This window comes from Tuber melanosporum, assembly GCF_000151645.1.
Source record: "Tuber melanosporum whole genome shotgun sequence assembly, scaffold_8, strain Mel28".
NCBI lineage: Eukaryota > Fungi > Ascomycota > Pezizomycetes > Pezizales > Tuberaceae > Tuber > Tuber melanosporum.
This window is the reverse complement of record NW_003299128.1, coordinates 344,512-364,531: the sequence shown is the minus strand read 5'-3', so window position 1 is coordinate 364,531 and position 20,020 is coordinate 344,512.

Here is a 20,020-nt window from a genome sequence, read left to right as displayed (position 1 = left end):
TCAGTGATTACCGGGACCAGGCCACGGATATCTCACACTGAAGTATCTTCTAAGCGAGAACAACAACTTCTAACCGACCGCCTGAAACGAAAAACACAAACAAGTAACAGCAGATGAAGTATTTATCGCGAGCGAAATAAGGTAAAGTATTGGGTGTGCTCACTTCCGACACGGAGTGCAAGAAGTAGGAAAAGTACTTAGAACAAAGCGTGAAGAACCTATCTTCCTCGGCCGCATCGGCCTCCTTATATAGTGTTCTTCCCGCCTTTAGTCATGTGACCTAGAGTGGTCACATGTGCGAAACTAAATCATAACAAACTAGTCATATGACCAAAGCGATCACATGCTCAAAACCCATGACCTCATAGCGAGGTCATGTGCGAAACTCATAAACCAATCATAACGCAATAAACAAGTCATATGACTCGACTGAGTCATATGCACGAAACCCATGACATGATGATGAGGTCATGTGTGAAACATAAATCATATGTGCAAGGCTTACCCGTAAGGCACACTCGTCATGCACATGTCCCATGACTCATACTTGAGCCATGTGCGAAAGCATCACAAATCCCACACATAACTAATCATATAACCTGAATAGGTCATATGCGTGAAACAATAACATACCTGTGACTCATAACCATATGTCACGTGAAAACCCTTTCCTTGCTAAGCCACGTTCGTGACAGCTTGCATGTTAAACACTGAAATTGTGTAAGTTTTGGCCGACGATGTCCATCTGTTTTACCCAACTGGAAATTATATTGACAGATAGCACACTCCCTTCGCTTGTGACTAGCAATTTGAATCAGGGTATGATCTAGTAACTGAGTACTGGTTGTAGCTATCACGGGAGTAGTTTGTGAGCTGCTAGTACTAAGGTTTGTAGTCTGTACTGATGCCCAGGGTTGATAGAGATTGCTGTAACATGTACACAAGGTGCTGGTCACGTTATAGGAAATGGATATGATAGTTGGCAGGTGGCCTGCTCTACTAGAGAGCAGGCGAGAGCTGAAAACTAAAGGAGATTTCAAAGGTGTACTGAGGAATAAAGAAGTAACCATTCAACCAAGTATATTGAAATACTGTCTGTCGAAGTCTGCCTTTTCCATTGTGGAATCAGGCTGTCTTTAAATACCCAAATCTGTTCATATCTAGTATGAACGAAGCTAATCAAAGGCATCAATCGATACACTTTGATAAAACTAATTTAAGTATCAAAGCGATACTTAAAACAAAATATAAAACAAAACCAAGTATCAAACAATACTTAAAACAAATCAAGTATCAAAGTAATACTTAAAACAAAACATAAAACAAAACCAAGTATCAAATGATACTTAAAACAAACCAAGTATTAAAGCGATACTTAAAACAAAACATAAAACAAAACCAAGTATCAAACGATACTTAAAATAAACCAAGTATTAAAGCAATACTTAAAACAAAACATAAAACAAAACCAAGTATCAAATGATACTTAAAACAAACCAAGTATCAAAACGATACTTAAAACAAAACATAAAACAAAACCAATAACCGAGTACCCGTACCGGTTACAATTGCTGTATTTGGTAAATAACAGGCGGGAGGTTTTTAATCTGTAATACTGAATAAACTGTGACTGAGCGGATGTTCTTACTGGGATACAAGGTTTAGAGTGTTGGCATGAGTGATTAGATTGATGAGAATCGGTATTGGAGTTAGAATTATGCCAATTCGAAAGCTGTCATGATAGAGTTTAACAAAACAACTCTGCAGAATAGGCTTAGGCAAGAGGATACAAGAGCCAATCAGATACTTGCAGCTGATAGGAATCAAGTAGCTGATTAAGCTTCTGATTTCGTGCCATCTGAAATAAGACATATGAGTTTGTAATGGATGTATCAATAAAAAAAACAGAAATGCTAACCAATTTCGCCTTATTCTCTGATGGGTAGTATATGATGCACGGTGTTGATCAGCAAGATCCACACCATTCATATGATGATTATAGTCATCAATAATCATAGGAATACAGCTAGACCTCCTTTCTTTTTCACTAAATGCTCTCCGGACCATTGTTGCATTGCAGTTAGTAGAACGATATTTCCACTATATTGTCCATGTAAGCTCATTCCATGGATGAACAGTAGATAGCATTCGGACAATATTGTTGTCCATCCAACGAAGGCATAAAATACCCAGTTGTGATATTATACTATGAACAACACACCCATCCATTGTATTCCAATCAACGAGCTCATCTTAGACTTTAAAGCGGGAGGATATTTGGGCCTGTTAATGCGTGTTGTACCACATGCTCCGATACTAAGCTCTAGGAGCTTTTTGAAAAGAGGGATGGTAGTAAAACCATTATCTATATAGATGATATAGTGGCTGGTATGTAGTATGGGAGCATTCGAATGAGTTACTGGAAGACTTCTGCAAAGCTGAATAACTGCGGAGCTCGTAGGTGATAGATCTGGCTGTCGAATTAGCTCTGCAAATAACTTTTTGCGAGAAAAAAGTATCTAATCAATTGTATATCTAAAGGTACTGTCACGAATATGGCTTAGCGAGGAAAGGATTTTCACGTGACACACAGTTGTGAGTCACAGGTATGTTATTGTTTCACACATATGACTCATTAGGGTCATATGATTTGTTATGTGTGGGATTTGTGATGCTTTTGCACATGGCTCAAGTATGAGTCATGGGACATGCGCCGGACAAGTATGCCTTGCGGGTAAGCCTTGCGCATATGATTTATGTTTCACACATGACCTCATTATGAGGTCATGGGTTTCGCGCGTATGACTCAGTCGAGTCATATGACTTGTTTATTACGTTATGATTGGTTTAAGAGTTTTATACATGACCTCGTTATAAGGTCATGGGTTTTGAACATGTGATCATTTTGGTCACATGATTAGTTTGTTATGATTTGCTTTTGCACATGTGACCACTTGAGGTCACATGACTATGAGCGGGAAGAATACTATATAAGGAGGCCGATGCGGCCGAGGAAGATAGGTTCTTCACGCTTTGTTCTAAGTACTTTTCCTAACTATTACTTTTTTTTAACAAATATAAAACACCTTTACGATCTTTATCTTTATTACAACGGTATCGTTACGCCAAGGAAGGCGCTTTACGAAGAAGTGTTTGAGAAAGCTTATGATAGGCGTTCCCGGTAGAAGACAAGGGTCTTGTACTATTGGTAACGTAGGCGGAGGCCTAGAGCTATCGTAAAGACAAAGGAAGAAGAAGATAGGAAGAGAAGTATCGTTCCCCGTCGCCAAGCACTAACTATTCAGAGAGGGATTGTTACAGGTACTCTCATTTTAGAATGTAAGATTAAAGATTATAAGGTTAAATTTACTAAGTAGTATTGGAAACTTACTCCTCATAGCATACCACTATAACTTTATAGCCAACTGGAATTGGCTTGCTGGGAATTTGTACTGTATGTTGACTACATCCTGCAAATTGAACCATCATCTCATCAATAGAGAGATGCGTTCTGGGTTGGAAATATTCCTGACTTTTTGCCCTCAAATGACTATGAAGTGGTTCAAGCTTTCTCTACCATGGTAGGTCAGAATTGGCATGCAAGACACCACACAGTAGATCAGGCATCGATATATGGATATAGTGTTTGATTTGGCTATACTAATGAAAACTCAAAGTAAGTCTTCCCTGCAAAACACCTCATTTCCAATATTGACTTCTACTGGATAAACATACAACTCCCATCATAATCGTCAGACCTAGAAACTTGCCTAACTTGATACTGGTCACTGGGTATGACTATCCAGATCCTCTTTTCCCTTGTCTCTTTTGATTCACATAAGCATTTGACCCACCTACTACTTGACTGTCACGAATGTGGCTTGGCGAGGAAAAGATTTTCATGTGACATATGGCTATGAGTCACAGGTATATTATTGTTTCACACATATGACTCATTCGAGTCATATGATTTGTTATGTGTGCCATTTGTGATGCTTTCGCACATGGCTCAAATATGAGTCATGGGACGTGTGCCTGGCGAGTGTGCTTTGCAAGTGTGCCTTGTGGGTATGCCTTGTTCATATGATTTATGTTTCACACATGACCTTGTTATGAGGTCATGGGTTTCACGCATATGACTCAGTTGAGTCATCTGACTTGTTTATTGCGTTATGATTGGTTTATAAGTTTTTGCACATGACCTCACTATGAGGTCATGGGTTTTGAGCATGTGACCACTTTGGTCATATGATTAGTTTATTATGATTTGGTTTCGCAAATGTGACCACCTTGGGTCACATGACTACAGGCAGGAAGAACACTACATAAGGAGGCTGATGCGGCTCAGGAGGATAGGTTCTTTATACTTTGTTCTAAGTACTTTTCCTCGTCCTTGCCGTCGCTTCGCCTTGAGTGTTTCTTTCGCACCCATGATGGGCCTTGATGCCTTGGATTCTGGAGGAGATATCTGAGTTCGCTTAGTAGTTCCTGGGGTTCTTGGTATTGAGGTTTGTTAGGCATTGCGTAGCGGATTACTTGTTTGCTTCTCGTTTCATCACCTGCTGGTTATCTCACGATACTGGCACTTCACGCTATTCATCACAGTCGCTTTCGAGCCCCTTTCAGTAAAATGTCTTTGGCTTCCTGTCTATTGTCTACTTGCAGGTTTCGCGTTTGATTGGGGGGATTGAACATTGTGTTTGGGGGGATCACCCGTGTCGTTCTCTGGGCCAGCTCATGTTTCTTGTTGGGTTTTAATGCAGTCCTTAGTTCTCACGATACAAACGCCCTTGAGTTAGACTGATGATCTTCCCAAGTTTCAACTCATTGTAGCGGCTGCATCATTCCTCAGGTGGCAGGGCGGTACCTGCCCAGCCCCTCTTTGTTACCTTTTCGTTTCTATGGTTCGAATCCTACGATGTTATCTATCGCCATTCCCTTGGAGTTTTTTTCCTTGTGGAAATTACGGTAATTCAGTCAGGTGTCTCCTCGTCATCTCCATGGGAATGGCTTTGACCCTGAAAAGACTTACCCCCTGGTGTGGTTTTTCATTGCTGCCTGGGGTGGTATGGGATAATTGGCTGCCAGACACTTGCATTATCTGTACGTTTGGGTGGTTCAGTTGTGGATTGTGGTTGGCAGCTTCACCTATTGCAAGTGGGGCCTACCTTCTGTTTGTCTGCTTCTGTTTGTTCGCCCTCTCTCTTCCTGTCGTGTCGGTTGGGGGCGCCTCTTGCCCGTCGTTTGGTCTGGGTTTCCAGACCTGTGGGGCTGGCTTAGGCTGGCTCCACCTAACTCTTTCCCAACTTAGTTGGACTTCGGTTTGACTGGGTTGGACGGTATGGCTAGTGCTGGTACCTTTAGGTACTGGTACTGCATGCTTTGTGGCTCCTGGCTGTGGCTGGTGGGCCCCCCTCAGCTATACGAAGCTGGGGGATGGGACTCTGTTGGGTGGCTAAGACTAGTGGCTGCTTGATGGGGCTAGGTATCAGCTGTCCCGTGGCTATTGGATGGTTGATCTGTCTGAGGGACTGGGAGGACTGGATGGGCTCTGTGGCACCTGGTGTGTGGGGCTTGGGGGGGGCTGATTGGGGGGGGAGAGGCACCTGCGAGCACCAGTCAGGCCTGCATCAGGTTGGGCGAGGTCAAATTAAGTGTTTCCAGTCTGGCTTGGGCTGTTGGGCGAAGCTGCTGAGTACTGTAAAGCTTCCCAACAAACCAGTTGGCTGATGGCCACCTGTGAGGATAGTGGGTTGCGACCACCTGGTTGGACTTGTTTGGGTCTTGTATGCTGGGTTTTGTGGAGTTTGTTTGGTTTCTTTGGTTTGGTTCTGGGTACAGCAGGAGGAGACAAGGCACCATAGGTGGGAGATAGGCCCCACTGACCTTTACGGTCTGTTACCACCTCGATGTATTTCCTTTGTTTATAGTGTTTTTATTTGGAGGACAGGTAGCAGGTACAGGTCCTCCTCACTGGTACGCTCCTCAGAGGCAACCGGCAAAGTGGGTTCATAGGGTTGACAGCCTGTCATGCAGGTGCGAGAGGTTGACATGTTGGTTACCTCCTCCCTGCTATTGTGTCGCCTGTAGGTTTAGTTTGTGTGTTTTGTTTGATTTTTTACTGTGGTGGAGGTATTGCGGGACGGTATTTAGACTGGGTGGTAGTGATTTTATGATTGTTGGACGAGGAACCTGGTCGGGTCGGTCTTTTGCTCGGCTTTGGCTACACTTAGTGCTGGTTGGCTTCATAGCAGAGGGGCTACAGACTTGGACTGGGGCGGACGCTGAGTTGTTCGATGGTATTGTAATTAGTTCTCATGCGGGCATGACTTGGAGATGACAGGTGTGGGGCTGTAGACTTAGTTAGCTTAGGATTAGTGGTATACAGGTTAGCAGTATCCCTGTGCTGGCGGGGGCTTGTCGTATGCCAGTGTTGGTGGTACGAGTTTAAATAAAATTAGAGTGAATTCTAAGTACTTTTTGTAATGTGTTCGCAAGGTGCTAATCACGTTATCGGTAATAGATACGATAGTTGGCAGGTGGCCTGCTCTTCCAGAGAGGAGGCGAGAGCTGAGAACTAAAGGAAGCTTCGAGGGTGTACTGGGAAACAAAGAAGTAACCGTTCAACCAAGTATATTGAAATACTGTCTGTCGAAGTCTGCCTTTTCTATCGTAGAAACAGGTGGTCTTTAAATACACAAATCTGTTCATGTCTAGCATGAACGAAACTAATCAAAGGTATCAATCGATACACTTCAGTAAAACTCTTTAAGTGTCAAAGCGATACTTGAAACAAAACATAAAACAAAACCAAGTATCAAACGATACTTAAAACAAACCAAGTATCAAAGCGATACTTAAAACAAAACATAAAACAAAACCAAGTATCAAACGATACTTAAAACAAACCAAGTATCAAAGCGATACTTAAAACAAAACATAAAACAAAACCAAGTATCAAACGATACTTAAAACAAACCAAGTATCAAAGCGATACTTAAAACAAAACATAAAACAAAACCAATAACCAAGTACCCATACCGGTTACATTCCCCAAAACAAAACAACTGTTTAAACAAACAAAACTTAATAATCATCAAAAGCGGATTCCGAGAAACTCATGGCCTCAGTTTCCGCAAGAAATTCTTCATCGTAAGTGTCACACCAGGGGCAAGAGGAAACTTTAAGGAAACACTTAGACTCGAAGAAGTCTAAATCACAGTAGTCACAAATACCAGATTCGCGTGGTACATCAACCCAAGCATGATCGCAATCAGGACAGTAGTCAATCCAGAGGACTTCGAAGTAGTCTTCAAGTTGGATAACATCGCAGTTCAACAATAGTCCAACAATCTGTTGTCGCTGCCTCACATTGAGCTCCACATAGTTTGACATTGTTATGGTATTTGGATGGTGCTTGGTGACTAGATAAAGTTGTCGAGGGCCTGCTCCATAGCTTGATTCTCCTCATCGCTGCTTTCGAACTCCGACTCAAAGTATGGTGCCCAAAATCCATCTCTAGCTTCGAGTTCTGCGTGCCATCGCTCAGTTTCTGGCATTGTAGGTATCCAGCACATGGTGATATAATTGATTGTTGGGGGGAGGGATTCGTTTGGCTTGTAGTCTTTTCACCATCCGTTCACCATATCCATAGCGTGCTCTAGTCCTTCCAGTGGTTCCCAACTGTTTTCGCTCGTCGGATATCCTTTCCATTTGACTAGGAACTGATCATTTCCATGCCAAAGATGGTGGTCTCTGATTTCTTCAACTTCCCATTCATCCTTCTTATCGATGATGATAGGTACAGGCCGAGAGTGGGTTCCTCCAGGAAACTTGGAGTCCTCATTTGGGTGGAATCGCTTGACAGCTGAGGCGTGAAAGACTGCAGTATTGCGGCGGTACATGTGTCCATCCATCTGGACAGTGTAGTTCTCTGTATGCTCGTCAAAGGATATGACTTTGAAGAGTCCGCGCCATCGGGGTTGCAGTTTCTTGCTGCATCTGACATTGGTAATGAACATGTTACCATGTACTATGAGCATGTCTCCTGGTGAGATGGGGACATGTTTGCGTCGTCGTTTCTGGGCAGTAGTGGTGCTTCGGAATCGGGCAGCCTTAACAGCTTGGAAGGCATCGTTCCGAATTGCTTGGTGGCGGTTTAGATGGTCATCAGAGGCAGGGACTGAGGAGTTCTTAAACAGTGTTGTAGGTAGGAGGGGGTATTGACGGCCAAAGACTGCCTTGTATGGTGACATCCCCAAGGTATCTGAAAATCCGGCGTTGATATATGCAGCGAGCTCAACAAGGGCTGGTTCCCAATTGTTTTGTCGTTCATTGATCATATTCCTAATTCCGGTCTTAACCTCGCGAATCTTTCTTTCTGCTTGGCCATTTGACTCATGATGTCCAGGAGCAGCCATAATATGGTTTATTTCGAGAGAGGTCAAGGTTTGCTTCCAGAATCTGGCGGTAAAGTGGGGATCAGCATCACTGACAATAGATAAGGGATACCCGTGGGGGGTAAACAGGTATCGTTGTAGGTTATTCCAGGTGTCTTTGGAGGAGTCGGTAACCTTCATTGGTATTAACCAGGTGTATCCAGAGAATCGATCCACAGCTACCAAGACGGTGTCATATCCGGCGGACTTGTTGAATGGTCCTGCGAAATCGATGGCATAGGATTCAAATATTTCACATGGTAGTTGGAGGGTCTGAGCTTTCCCTTCAGGAAGTTGTGTTCGCTCCTTATTTGCCTGACAGAGTTCGCATTGCCTGACAAAATCGCGGAAGTCCTTTCGCATTTCAGGCCAGTAAACATATTCTGAGGCATATTGGAGGTTGCGATCCGCACTATGGTGTCCTTTGTTGTGGATTTCGGTAATAACATATTCTCTAATAGTCATTCCATTGAACATATGGCCTTTTTGGTATGTATAGGCAGTGTTTACCATTACGGGTGCTGGTATAGACCATTCCATTTGATATGTTGTAGGGGGCGAGGTCTCTATGCCTGGAGCTATCCATGGCTTTGAAGTAAATCGGGTCATGACGGTATCCTGCTATCATTTGGCTTCGGAAAGAGGAGGTTAATTCTTCTGTGGTCGATCTAACATCTCATTCATCCTCGATTAGGGATCCTCTTATTGGTTCAATAGGGGCTTCCTCTTCCTCAAAGGTTTCATAGAGTTGACGCCGATGCTCGAGAATAGTAGGGGGTATGACCGAGACAATGGTTTCATTGTTATATACTCGTAAGGGTCCACCATATAGTGGTCGTGAATCGATTATGTGAGGAGAGGATGGCGGGGCTGACTGTGGGGGGTGTAAATAGAATATTGCATCCACGTAGGCTGCTGCTTGTTCGAGTTCTTCAAGACCTTGGTATCGTGTTGGAACAGGATTAAGGGTATGAGGAGGTTGGGTCGATTCATCTTCATTGATCATCTCTTCTGCTCCTTCTACGGTGTCGAAGCTGGTATCTTTGGAATCGTCAGCAGGGATATAGTATGGTCGCTGGTATCTGTTGCCGAACTTGATCTCAGTCTGGTGAAAAGGGCAGGTGTCGTGATAACAGTGGGACCAGTGAAGTCTGCTTTGTTCAAGTTCGTGAGGAGGTGTGCTGCGGAGCGTGCAATTGTCTTTCCATTCTTCATCAATGTCCTTTCCTCGTTCTGTTCCGGCAGCACTGTACATGGTGTAAGAGAAAGGATTGGAGGGAGTGGCAGAGCTGGTGGCAGCCATCGATGGTTCTTGTTCATAGGAGGTGTCGTCAGGGATGTCCTCGCTTTGTCTTGTGTGGTCGTGAACAAGGGGAGGGTTTGCGAGGTCTTGATTCTCATATAGGCGGGAGAGAGCATCAGCTAAATAGTTCGTTCTTCCAGGGGTGTAGATAATTTTTGCATCGTATTTGCTGATTTCGCCTATCCATCTTGTTCTTCTTCTTCCAGGTATCCTTTCTGTTTTAAGATTAGTGAGAGGTTGGTGGTCAGTAACAATAGTGAAGGTATTGCCCATCAGGATGTGATTGAAAGCGGCGAGAGCATCAATCACAGCAAGGGCTTCCTTGTCTGTTGCTCCATAGTTCATCTGTGAATTAGTAAACTTTCTGCTGTGTAATGCGGCCGGCCTTGCCGTTTCATGGGAGGCTCCTTGCCCAACCCATGCTCCGACTCCAACATCTGATGCATCAGTAATCAGCCATATCGGTTCTGGTTTACTATAGTCGATGGGTTGAATGACGTTGGCGTTTTTAATCAATTCCTTGATGTTGGTAAAGGCTTGGTCATGAGTGTGGGTCCAGACAAATTCTGCATTGCCGGTAAGGTCTGTGAGCAGCGCTGTCACAGTGGCGTGGTGTGGGAGGAACTGGGAAATATAGTTGACTAGTCCTAGGAATCGCATGAGTTCCTTTTGATTCCAGGGTGTCGACCATTCCGTTAAACAGGCTCTTTTTCCTGGTGCTGCATGTATTCCTTCATCATCAATAACATGTCCTAGAATATCCAGTTTGTCGGCAAACAGAATTGATTTGTTTCTGCTAGCGTAGAATTTAGCTTCCCTAAGTTTGGTACAAACCAAACCTATATGGTAGGCATGTTCTGTTGTGGTTTTCGAGAAGATGAGAATATCATCAATGTAGACCCAGACAAAATGGTGGAGGTATTCGCTCAGGAGGTTTTCCATAATTCGCATAAAGGTGGTGGGCGCATTCATATCACCTTGTAACATCACTCGGCTAATGAAACTTCCGATGGGTGTTTTGAAACTGTTGTAGTGTTCGCTTTCTGGATCTCACCTTGTTTGGAAGTAGGCATCGCTTATGTCAATCTTACTTCGGAATCTAGCCCGTCCAACTGCATTTAGGATCTGGGTTTGGTTTGGGATAGCCTAGCTGTCCATAACTGTGTTTTCGTTCCGTAGCTTGAGATCAACCAAGGGGCGGATTCTTTTGCCATCTGCTTTGGGTTGAACAAACATAGGAGTGGCACCTGGGGCTTCTGCCCAGTAGATGACTCCTCTTATTTGTTGTTGGTTGATCTAATCACAAAGTGGGCTTTTGTATGCGTCAGGAATAGAGTAGGTGGGTTGGTTTTTGAGATTGGAGGGGTCTCGAAGGCGGATATAGTGGTTCACCTCTCTCATAGGCGGTAGTTCTTCAGGTATTTGATCAGGGAAAACATCAGAGTATTCATCCAATAGTTTTTGGGTAGTTGCTTCACAGACTGCGGCTCGGTATTCTCCGCTTGTTGGCTTGCATGAGACTCTGACCTTCTGATCTCGGAAATCGATGGTTGATTCCCCACACCTGATTATAGCTTTGTGGCGGTTCAGGAATGGCATGCCTATTAGGGCATTGTATTTGGCTAGGTTTCCAATCAGCATTTCCTGGGGGGGTAGTATAGCAGAACCAAGTCTAATAGTCGCAGAACAGGTTTTATGGCTTGTGGATCGTGATCGTTTTACTGCCATATTGACTGGTATGGGTTGGTTAAGGTCTCGGGTTGGGAGTCCATGGACAGAGACAAAGGCATTACTGATCATATCTCTTCCGATTGCGCCAGTGTCGAATAGGACTCGAGCCCTTTTGCCATTGATCAGGATAGTACCTTCTAGAGCGGTGTGTGTTTTGAATGTAGCCGGAGGTCGAACACTGTTGCATTCCACAGCGATATATCCGATATGGATCTCTTCATATTCACTGGTTTGGGCATTATCGCTTTCAACATTGTTGGCCGATGCCTCTTTCTTAATAGCTTTTCCTTTTCCTTTCTTCGTAGGACAGTTCTTTGCCATGTGCCCTGTTTTTCCACATTCAAAGCATTCTCTTTTTTGCTGTCTCGATCCTTTGGAGGATTTTGTTTTCTTGTAGAAAACCCGTGGGGTATCGTCTTCAGAGTTGCTGGAGGCTTTGTGTCGTGGTTGGCTGTTCCTATTAGAGGATGTCTGTGTTTTGTAGGCCTTGGTCTCATGGAGAATGGCGTCCTTTCGTTCTGCTCTTGCAATTATTACTGCAATATCATCGCCGTCTTCCTCGAGTGGTTCTACTTCTCGCCGGAGGGTAGGGTGCATGGTGTCATAGAATCGTCACTTCAGGATGTATTTGGAGATGCTTTCTCTCTCCATTCGGTCCTTATACATTATCAGGTCCGTAGCCACATCGGTAATTCATTTGACATGCGTTCCATTAACTTGCTGGAGCTGGTTGAATTTGTTATATATGAGGTCGTTGGTTATAGAGGATTGGAATCGTCCTTTCAGGTAATCGAGAACTGTAGATCCTCTTAATCTTATATTCCTGCCAAAATCCTTATAGCATTGGTAGTATGCGTCGGTTGCCTTTCCTTCACAGAATGATCCAATGATAAGTCCAGTTGTAGGGTCTTCCACATATTTTCCTTGTAAGAGTAGGAAGTGTGAGAGTTCTGTTGCCCATCGTTCAAAGGCTTCAGGTTTGAGGTCTTTTCCTTCTCCTGTGAACTTTGCTGGGAGGTGGAGTTTAAACTTAGGGGGTTCAAATGCTGCGGGTACCTCCTCTTCTTCAGGCCTTGCCCGAGATTTCCCTCCTCCAGAAGGCCCTCCTCCTGTGCTAGCCATATCTGATTCACTACTAGATTCGGGGTCATTTGGAGGTTCAAAGGAAGGCTTCTTTGTTGGGGTAGAAGGGAATTCTCCTGGAGGTTGTGTATCTTCCGTGTTTGCAGGATCGCCCAGCTCTTTAGCAGAGCGCCGGGGTTGTTTCTTTCTTATAAGGTCTTGCCGTGGGATTTGCTTCCCACTCCTGGTTGTCAAAGACTCTATCTTGGGTTTGAGATGAAGCCGAATGTGCTGAGATTCTGCCGCTTCTCTCCGCTAGCGTTCTGAGGTGGATATCAATAGGTTGATCAGGCCTAAATTCGGGGACAGGTTCTTAACCACTTGCTGAGGTTAAAAAAATGTAACGTGTTGGCAAGGTGCTAATCACGTTATCTGTAACCGGTACGGGTACTTGGTTATTGGTTTTGTTTTATGTTTTGTTTTAAGTATCGTTTTGATACTTGGTTTGTTTTAAGTATCGTTTGATACTTGGTTTTGTTTTATGTTTTGTTTTAACTATCGCTTTGATACTTAAAGAGTTTTGCCAAAGAGTATCAATTGATACCCTTGATTAGTTTTGTTCATGCTAGACATGAACAGATTTGTGTATTTAAAGACCGCCTGTTTCTACGATAGAAAAGGCAGACTTCGACAGACAGTATTTCAATATACTTGGTTGAACAGTTACTTCTTTGTTCCTCAGTACGCCCTCGAAGCCTCCTTTAGTTCTCAGCTCTGGCCTCCTATCTGGAAGAGCAGGCCACCTGCCAACTATCGTATCCATTACCGATAACGTGATTAGCACCTTGCGAACACGTTACATTTTTTTAACCTCAGCAAGTGGTAAAAAACCTGTCCCCGGATTTAGGCCTGATCAACCTATCGATATCCACCTCAGAACGCTAGCGGAGAGAAGCGGCAGAATTTCAGTATATTCCGCTTCATCTCAAACCCAAGATAGAGTCTTTGACGACCAGGAGTGGAAAGCAAATCCCACGGCAAGACCTTACTAGGAAGAAACAACCCTGGCGCTCTGCTAAAGAGCCCCGCGATCCGGCAAACACGGAAGATACACAACCTCCAGGAGACTTCCCTTCTACTCCAGCAAAGAAGCCTTCCTTTGAACTCCCAAACGACCCCGACTCTAGTAGCGATTCAGATATGGCTAGCACGGGAGGAGGGCCTTCTGGAGGAGGGAAATCTCGGGCAAGACCTGAAGAAGAAGAGGTACCCGCAGCATTTGAACCCCCTAAGTTTAAACTTCACCTCCCAGCGAAATTCACAGGTGAAGGGAAAGACCTCAAACCTGAAGCTTTTGAATGATGGGCCACAGAACTCTCACACTTCCTACTCTTACAAGGAAAAGATGTGGAAGATCCTACAACCGGACTTATCATTGGATCATTCTGTGAAGGAAAGGCAACCGACGCATACCACCAATGCTATAAGGACTTCGGCGGGAACGTAAGATTAAGAGGATCTACAGTTCTCGATTACTTGAAAGGACGATTCCAATCCTCTATAACCAACAACCTCCTATACAACAAATTCAACCAGCTCCAGCAGGTTAACGGAACACATGTCAAGCGAATCACCGATGTGGCCACGGACCTAATAATGTATAAGGATCGAATGGAGAGAGGAAGTATCTCCAAATACATCCTGAAGCGACGATTCTACGACACTATGCACCCTACCCTCCGGCGAGAGGTAGAACCACTCGAGGAAGACGGTGATGATATTGCAGTCATAATTGCTAGAGCAGAACGAAAGGACGCCATTCTCCATGAGACCAAGGCCTATAAAACACAGACATCCTCTAATAGGAACAGCCAGCCACGACACAAAGCCTCCAGCAACTCTGAAGACGATACCCCTCGAGTCTTCAAGAAGAAAAAATCCTCCAAAGAATTGAGATGGCAAAAGGGAGAATGCTTTGAATGTGGAAAAACAAGACACATGGCAAAAAACTGTCCTGCGAAGAAAGGAAAAGGAAAGGCTATAAAAAAAGAGGCGTCGGCCAACAATATTGAAAGCGATTACACTCCATCCAGTGAATATGAAGAGATCCACATTGGGTACATCGATGTGGAATGCAACAGTGTTCGACCTCCAGCTACATTCAAAACACACACTGCTCTAGAAGGCAATATCCTGATCAATGGCAAAAAGGCTCGAGTCCTATTCGACACTGGTGCAATCAGAAGAGATATGATCAGTAATGCCTTTGTCTCTGTCCATGGACTCCCTACCCGAGACCTTAACCAACCCATACCAGTCAATATGGCAGTAAAAGGATCACGATCAACAAGCCATAAAACCTGTAGTGTGACCATTCGACTTGGTTCTGCAGTCCTACCCCCCCAGGAAATGCTGGTTGGAAATTTAGCCAAATACGATGTCCTAATAGGCATGCCCTTCCTGAATCGTCACAAAGCTATAATCAGGTGTGGGGAATCAACTATCGATTTCCCAAATCAGAAGGTCAGAGTCTCATGCAAGCCAACAAGCGGAGAATACCGAGCTGCAGTCTGTGAAACAACTGCCCTACGACTATTGGATGAGTATTCTGATGTTTTCCCTGACCAAATACCCGAAGAACTACCACCTATGAGAGAAGTGAATCACCACATCCGCCTCCGAGACCCTTCCAATCTCAAGAACCAACCCACCTACTCTATTCCTGACGCATACAAAAGCCCACTTTGTGATTGGATCAACCAACAACAAAGAAGAGGAGTCATCTACCGGGCAGAAGCCCCTGGTGCCGCTCCTATGTTTGTTCAACCCAAAACAGATGGCAAAAGAATCCGCCCCTTGGTTGATCTTAAACTACGGAATGAAAATACGGTTATGGACAGCTCCGCTATCCCAAACCAAACGCAGATCCTAAATGCAGTTGGACGGGCTAGATTCCGAAGTAAGATTGACCTAAGCGATGCCTACTTCCAAACAAGGTTAGACCCAGAAAGCGAACGATACAACAGTTTCAAAATACCCTTCGGAAGTTTCATTAGCCGAGTTATGTTACAAGGTGATATGAATGCGCCCGCCACCTTTATGCGAATTATGGAAAACCTCCTAAGCAAATACCTCCACCATTTTGTTTGGGTCTACAGTGATGATATTCTCATTTTCTCGAACACCATAACAGAACACGCCTACCATATAGGTTTGGTTTGTACCAAACTTAGGGAAGCTAAATTTTATGCTAGCAGAAACAAATCAATCCTATTTGCCGATAAACTCGATATCCTAGGACATGTTATAGATAATGAAGGAATACACGCAGCCCCAGGGAAAATAGCCTGTTTAACGGAATGGTCAACACCCCAGAATCAAAAAGAACTCATGCGATTCCTAGGACTAGTCAACTACATTTCCCAGTTCCTTCCACACCACGCCACTGTGACAGCGCCGCTCACAGACCTCACCGGCAATGCAGAATTTGCCTGGACCCACACTCATGACCAAGCCTTTACCAACATCAAGGATTTGATTAAAAACGCCAACGTTATTCAACCTATCGACTATAGTAAACCAGAACCGATATGGTTGATTACTGATGCATCGGATGTTGGAGTTGGAGCATGGGTTGGGCAAGGGGCCTCCCATGAAACGGCAAGGCCGGCGGCATTACACAGCAGAAAGTTCACCAACTCACAGATGAACTATGGAACAACAGACAAGGAAGCCCTTGCTGTGATTGATGCTCTCGCCGCTTTCAATCACATCCTGATGGGCAATACCTTCACTATTGTTACCGACCACCAACCGCTCACTAATCTTAAAACAGAAAAGATACCGGGAAGAAGAAGAACAAGATGGATAGGCGAGATCAGCAAATACGATGCAAAAATCATCTATACTCCTGGAAGAACGAACTATTTAGCCGATGCTCTCTCCCGCCTATACGAGAATCAAGACCTTGCGAACCCTCCCCTTGTTCACGACCACACAAGACAAAGCGAGGACAGCCCTGACGACACCTCCTACGAACAAGAACCGTCAATGGCTACCGCCAGCTCTGCCGCTCCCTCCAATCCTTTCTCTTACACCATGTACAGTGCTGCTGGAACAGAACGAGGAAAGGACATTGATGAAGAATGGAAAGACAATTGCACGCTCCGCAGCACACCTCCTCACAAACTTGAACAAAGCAGAACCCACTGGTCCCACTGTTATCACGACACCTGCCCTTTTCACCAAACTGAGATCAAGTTCGGCAACAGATACCAGCGACCGTACTATATGCCAGCTGATGATTCCAAAGACACCAGCTTCGATACCGAAGAAGAAGAAGAAGAAAGGATCGATGGAAATGAGCCAACCCAACACCCTCATGTCCTTATTCCTGCACCAACGCGATACCAAGGCCTTGAAGAAATCGAACAAGCAGCAGCCTACGTGGATGCAATGTCGTATTTACAACCCCCACAGTCAGCCCCGCCATCCTCTCCTCCCATGATCGATTCACGACCACTATATGGTGGACCCTTACGAGTATACAACAATGAAACCATTGTCTCGGTCATACCCCCTACTATTCCCGAGCATCAGCGTCAACTCTACGAAACCTTTGAGGAACAGGAAGCCCCTATCGAACCAACAAGAGGATGCCTAATCGAGGATGAACGAGATGTTAGATCAACCACAGAAGAATTAACCTCCTCTTTCCGAAGCCAAATGATAGCAGGATACCGCCATGACCCGATTTACTTCAAAGCCATCGATTCCTCCAGGCATGGAGACCTCGCCCCCTACAACATTTCCACTGGAATGGTCTTTACCAGCACCCGTTATGGAGAACATTGCCTATACGTACCAAAAGGCCATATGTTTAACGGAATGACGATTAGAGAATATGTCATATCCGAGATTCACAATAAAGGACACCATAGTGCAGATCGCAACCTCCAATATGCCTCGGAATATGTCTACTGGCCTGAAATGCGAAAGGACTTCCGCGATTTTGTCAGGCAATGCGAACTCTGCCTGGCAAATAAGGAGCGAACACAACTTCCTGAAGGGAAAGCTCAGATCCTCCAACTACCATGTGAAATATTTGAATCCTATGCCATCGATTTCGCAGGACCATTCAACAAGTCCGCCGGATATGACACCATATTGGTAGCTGTGGATCGATTCTCTGGATACACCTGGTTAATACCAAGGAAGGTTACCGACTCCTCCAAAGACACCTGGAATAACCTACAACGACACTTATTTACCCCCCACGGGTTCCCCTTATCTATTGTCAGTGATGCTGATCCCCGCTTTACCGCCAGATTCTGGAAGCAAACCTTAACCTCTCTCGGAATAAACCACATTATGGCTGCCCCAGGACACCATGAGACTAATGGCCAAGTAGAACGAAAAATCCGCGAGGTCAAGACCGGGATTAGGAACATGATCAAGGAACGACAAACCAACTGGGAACCAGCCCTATTTGAACTAGCCGCATATATTAATGCCGGACTTTCAGATACCCTGGGAATGTCACCATATAAGGCAGTCTTTGGCCGCCAATACCCTCTCCTACCTACGACTCTATTCAAGAACTCCTCAGTCCCTGCCTCCGATGACCATCTAAACCGCCACCAAGCAATTCGGAAGGATGCCTTCCAAGCTGTTAAGGCTGCCCGATTCCGAAGCACCACTACTGCCCAGAAACGATGGCGCAAACATGTTCCCATCTCACCAGGAGACATGCTCATGGTACGCGGTAACATGTTTATTACCAATGTCGGACGCAGCAAGAAACTACAACCCAGATGGCGAGGACCCTTCAAAGTCATATCCTTTAACGAGCATACAGAGAATTACACTGTCCAGATGGATGGACGCATGTACCGCCGCAATACTGCAGTCTTCCACGCCTCAGCTGTCAAACGATTCCATCCCAATGACGACTCCAAGTTTCCTGGAAGGACCCACTCTCGGCCTGCACCTATCATTATCGAGAAGAAGGATGAATGGGAAGTTGAAGAAATCAGAGACCATCGCCTTTGGCATGGAAATGATCAATTCCTAGTCAAATGGAAAGGATATCCGACGAGCGAAAACAGTTGGGAACCACTGGAAGGACTTGAGCATGCTATGGATATGGTGAACGGATGGTGGAAAGACAACATGCCAAATGAATCCCTCCCCCCAACAATCAATTATATCAGCATGTACTGGACACCTACAATGCCAGAAACTGAGCGATGGCACGCAGAACTCGAAACTAGAGATGGATTTTGGGCACCACACTTTGAGTCAGAGTTCGAAAGTAGCGATGAGGAGAATCAAGCTATGGAGCAGGCTCTCGACAACTTTATCTAGTCACCAATCACCATCCGAATACGATAACGATGTCAAACTATGTGGAGCTCAATGTGAGGCAGCGACAACAGGTTGTTGGACTGTTGTTGAACCGCGATGCTATCCAACTTGAAGACTACTTCGAAATCCTCTGGATTGACTACTGTCCTGATTGTGATCATGCTTGGATTGACGTACAGCACGAATCTGGTATTCGTGACTACTGTGATTTGGATTTCTTCGAGTCTAAGTGTTTCCTTAGAGTTTCCTCTTGTCCTTGGTGTGATACCTATGATGAAGAGCTTTTGGCAGAAACTGAAGCCATGAGTTTCTCGGAATCCGCCTTTGATGATTATTAGGTTTTGTTTGTTTAAACAGTTGTTTTGTTTTGGGGAATGTAACCGGTACGGGTACTTGGTTATTGGTTTTGTTTTATGTTTTGTTTTAAGTATCGTTTTGATACTTGGTTTGTTTTAAGTATCGTTTGATACTTGGTTTTGTTTTATGTTTTGTTTTAAGTATTGTTTTGATACTTGGTTTGTTTTAAGTATCGTTTGATACTTGGTTTTGTTTTATGTTTTGTTTTAAGTATCGTTTTGATACTTGGTTTGTTTTAAGTATTGTTTGATACTTGGTTTTGTTTTATGTTTTGTTTTAAGTATTGCTTTGATACTTAAAGAGTTTTGCCAAAGAGTATCAATTGATACCCTTGATTAGTTTTGTTCATGCTAGACATGAACAGATTTGTGTATTTAAAGACCGCCTGTTTCTACCATAGAAAAGGCAGACTTCGACAGACAGTATTTCAATATACTTGGTTGAATGGTTACTTCTTTGTTCCTCAGTACGCCCTCGAAGCCTCCTTTAGTTCTCAGCTCTCGCCTCCTCTCTGGAAGAGCTGGCGACCTGCCAACTATCGTATCTATAGCTATTATGTTCATTCGTGCTGGCGAGCATTGTTGATCTTCTTCAACACTCCTTGATTTTCTCTAGAAAAGAGCTGTGGATTGGAAGGCTTATTGTATAGGATTAGCGCCAGAAGGCGTAACCAAATTACAATTATTTCTACTGTAGGCGGTGATGTTTCTATATACTCTACTTCAGTAGTAGATAGTGCCACCACTGCTTGCTTCTTGGACTT